The following is a 4982-nucleotide window of genomic DNA, read 5'->3' as shown; positions in this document are numbered from 1 at the left end:
TGCACAGTACCCCTCCAGTTTGCAGGGAGTCTAGGCCTCAGCTGCCTATATCCACACAACCACCATAGGTCTGCTCATGCAGCAGTGTGGTTCTCAAACTACGACGACGATGATGATGAATAGTTGCCATAATTCTGGATGACATTGAGGGTCTCCATGCAATAACCCCTACTCAAGTCTCCCACATACTTACCGGATTTCGACCAAGCAAAACAAGTATAGTTATCAGGCTAGGCGACCACCAAGGGTGGTATGTCACTTTTCTTCACTAGGGGATACAATAATGAGAGTGTGTTACATTGGTTTCAACAGGTTTAAATTAACTATTAAACAATTGCAGTATACATTGCAGACCAAGAGGATCTTCCTTGTTAGTCAATCTGAATGGGGCTGTACCTAGGTGTGGTATAGCTTTTATACAACTGCACAGCTTGTGCTTTTTAGTCTGTTTAGCTGTATACCTCATCCACTCCAGCCACTCATTTTTATCCATACACCCTGTTTCCATGGCTAAGGAATGTGTATAGGAGAGGTTGAACTTGACCAAATATTTCTTTTGTGCGGGCATATAAAGCTCTGCAGCCTGATCCTCTATCTGATCAGATTCCCTTCCTTTTATTTCTATGAAGAAGTGACCTCTTGGGTCTGTACCGGACATATAGGCTTCTATAGCAAATAATCTTTGCTCCTTTATAAAATTTAATGTTCACAGGTTTATAACTCAGACCGGTATCATGCCAGTTTGTTAGCTTAGGGTACTTTCACACTTGCGTTGTTTTCCTTCCGTCACAATCCGCCCTTTTGGAAAACAGCGGAATCCGTTAACGGATTCCGCTGTTTTCCATAGACTTGTATGGATGACGGATTGTGCCAAAAGGACCTGCGTTGCTTCCGCTGGGCGACGCTCCGTTGCTTCCGCCCAGCGGGAGGAACGCAGCATGTAACGTGTTTTTGAGCAGCGGAATCCTTAGGATTTCACTGCGCATGCTCTCTCTGGCTCCCTGCACCCGTAACCAAAGTAAGTATCGGGTAACCACGCAAAGTGCTTTGCCCGATATTCGGTATATATAGCAGGGTCTCTACTATGTCAGAGATACTACGGACGTCCTTAGGAGATTAGACGGTATACATCTTGAACCTGACATGCGGCGTTGGGGTCGGTGAGTCACGGAACAGTTGCAGGGTGACTATGGGTAAGCTGGAGGATTTATCTATTATATAATTCATATTTATCTATTTTGAACTGAGTGGCCCCTTTGAGTTTTTTGCCTTATAGGGATCCCCTTATTGTCCAACCAGTATATGGGTTTGACTCTATCATTGGATTCCTGCGCTTCCCTAGCCTGAAATCAGCAGTTGTTTCTGTGACTCTCCTAGTGTCCACACTTATACCTCCTAAACTTCTTGAATATTAACGTTATGTAATTGGATGTATATTTTTTGTAATATCAATTGTAGTAATTTATTGAGTAAGATTTATTGTAATTTTTATCATGGGTTTAAACTCCTTTTCTCTATTGGATTTATATCTATTTGAGTTCCCATTTGGCTTCTAGCCTGTATGATCTTTACATATGGCGCAGTTTATTAGATTTTTTCAGTCGATACTGATTTTATTGTACATTATAGTACAGTAGGAATGAATTTGTGAATTTTACACTTTTTATTTGTTGCATGCCATTCATAGGCAGTGCTGGCTCCCCCCTCTCTATACCAATCTTTTTCGTAAGTGCATGTCCACCAATAGTCTTCTACACTACAAAGGTTCACATCCTAGGCACCTTAAAATGTGATACCCGTGGGTCAATTTATACGCTTAAAGAGGAATTGTAGCATGCAATCTGACTTTCTCACACAGGCACAAGATCTGTCTGAATGCTTTAAGATGAGGAAGTATCCACTTGAAGTTATTAATCGGGCCTTTCAGAAAGTGGCTAATGTGGAGCGGCGTACTCTTTTGAAACCTAAGAAAATGGAATCTAAGAACAACTTCCCACGGTTGGTAACAACGTTTAATGGCCAATGGTCGGATATACATCAGATTTTGAGGAGGAACTGGAATATTTTGTTGTCAGACAAAAAACAGATTGTTTCTTCCAGGCCACTCAAGACAGCAAGGAGATCTGCTAACTGGAAGGACCACCTTTGCAGAAGCCATTTTGTTTGCCCCAACACTCGAGTTGGGAGGGGGAACTATCGTGAAAGGCTCATTTACATTTGGGCAATGCTCGATTTGCCAATTCATGTCCCCGGTGTCTAGTTTCTTGAATCAACGAAGTCAAAGAATGTATCAATTTCGTCACTATGTGAATTGCAAATCTCAAAATGTGATATATGCACTCACATGTCCCTGTCGGCTTATATATGTTGGACAGACTTCACAAGAGCTGCGACATCGCATTCAAAAGCATTTTTGTGACATAACATTGGCAGGGAAACACCTCAAACAAGGAAAGAGCATTTCCACAGTGGCACAGCACTATCTCACCCATCATGGCAGTAAAATCGGTGATACAGCCGTGGTGGGATTGGATAAAGTACTGAGTAACATTAGCGGGGGTACCACCATCCCGGCTCTACTAAGAATTGAATCGTGGTGGATCTTTCAATTGGACTCTGTAATGCCCAATAGCATTAATGAAAATTTACTTTTTACGGGTCATTATAAAACCTGAGTCTGTGTTGCCTTACATGGATATTTGGGGTCATTGCTTTCATATGTATATATAATTATGTATGTTTGTACACCTGCCATTTTCATTCCATAACTCCTTCTCTCTTCACTTTGCTGTATTGCATATCCAATTTATAATTTTTGCTATTGCAGATTTGTTTTATTTGTTGTGCCCATGTAGTTATAACTTTGACCAGTGTTCTGAGTATATTAAAAATCTCTTCAGTTTTTACGTCAGTGAGGAATCTAATAGATGTGCACATCTATAAAATCAGCGTTCAGATCCATGTGTCCATAGAGACACTGAACGCTGAATGACGCTGTTACTTGCCTTGCACTCCTGCTGGACCTGTGAGGCGGGACTTCGCGTCATTTTCGGTCACATGACCGTATTGTCAGCTGAGTGTTTCAGTCTGACATTCATGCAGTGTATTATGGGTCCAGAACATCACTTGTGCTTTAGGTGATATCATTTCCGGTCATCTGACCGGATCAATGCATTCCACTGTGGAACACATTCTGCTATCATGATTCTGATGGCACACAGGATTTGCAGGTGATGCTAATACTTTATTTGAACCGATGAGTGACTCCTCTCAACATGTGTATGTAATTAATGATTACTCTTACAGATATATATATATATATATATATATATATATACATATATATATATATATGTATATATATATATATATATATGCTTGGATAATGGGATTATGTTAGTACACCCCTGATGAAGCCACATTCGGTGGCGTAACGCATGGGGCAGGCAGGTGCATCCACATTACCTCTTTCACAATCCAGACCATGGTATTGTATTGCAGGCTTTCCTTGCCCAGTACCTTTCTAAAATGATTGTAATATATATATGACTATGTATCTGCACTTTTTGGCTGTATATGGTTGATAGCCTGTATTGCTTACTCTCTGTTATTGAGGTATTGGTGTGTATGTACCCTTTGTTATATGGGGCACTCCTTTCCTTCTTTGAGTCCTTCCCATTTTTTTAATGGTGTTTTAACATTCTGCACTTATTAAACTTGTTCACTTTTTGCATTCAGCAAGTGTTTTGTTTTCGTCCATTTAAATTCTGGATTTCCAGGTTATGTATGGTCAAGCTGTGCCCTATTTCCCATACATTGTGTGTGCCATTTGCATATACAATATGGACATGAACCCATAACTTCTATATAACCTCTATAGAGGTCTTAAGGTTGTATTCACCTTTTGTAAAGGCCTAGGCTATGAATCGTTTGTTCAGTTTAGGAATAAGACGATCTGTCCTTTGAATGTTTTATGTATTGCTTCTCCACATATACCTAATTGAAATATTAACAATGTATAACCAAAACAAATTATGCTTAGGGCTAAGTAAAATAAGTTTTAGTTCATGAATAAGTAACTGACATTCATGAATAGAAGAGATACTTATCTGTAGTTTCAGATAGGTAACTAACATTATTCTATTTATAGAAGAATGCTTATCTGTATTTTCAAATAAGTAGCTCACATTGTTCTATTCATAGACTCTAGTCTACGCCTAGACACACCTGAAATGCTTTACTAAAGAATGTTGCTCAAATAAGGGAATGAGTTAAACCCAAGCTAATTGGTTGGTTAAGAGACAATGCAGAAAAACTGTATAAGAATGTTATGCTTTGAATACAAGGGTCAGAAGAGCACTGTGCTGCTCCTGTATAGAGATAGGTCTCTGTGTGGTAATTTCTCCTGATTCATCTGCGCAGTTCTGATTTGGAATCCTCCTCTGAGACCCTGAGAGAGACCCCCTGGAGGTCTCCCCCAACACCTTTTGTTAGCCTTTATTCAAAAAGGTGACACTAAACAACAGTAATGAGAAAAGAATCAGAATTATAACACATTATTCAACACAGTTGAGGTTCAAATATCTTCATTCATTCTGACAATCAAGAGTATCATTCATATTACCTAGATACACATTCAATTCAGCCGCCAGACAAGAAGACAGTTGTATATTCAGGATAAAGTCTCATCACAGAGCATTTTTCATGGAATGTTTCTTAATTAATTTCCCCTTTGGTTATAATTCTCTCAAACAGTCTACAATAGTATCATACAGCAGTAAACAATCCTCTGACTTGTAAGATCTAGTCAAGAACTGCATAGCTTCCTGCATAGTAGTCTCATTCAATCATCAGCTGTTCTTCTAAAAGCACATTAAAACATTATCGTACCACCAATTACCCCTCCTGGAGCCCTCGAGATAACACTGTATTATTAGTAACACAATGGGTTACTCACCGCAGATTTATTCAGTGGTTCCCAG

This window comes from Anomaloglossus baeobatrachus, chromosome 5 (genome assembly GCF_048569485.1).
Source record: "Anomaloglossus baeobatrachus isolate aAnoBae1 chromosome 5, aAnoBae1.hap1, whole genome shotgun sequence".
Lineage (NCBI taxonomy): Eukaryota > Metazoa > Chordata > Amphibia > Anura > Aromobatidae > Anomaloglossus > Anomaloglossus baeobatrachus.
The sequence above is the reverse complement of the archived record's forward strand: the minus strand, read 5'-3'. Positions refer to the sequence as shown.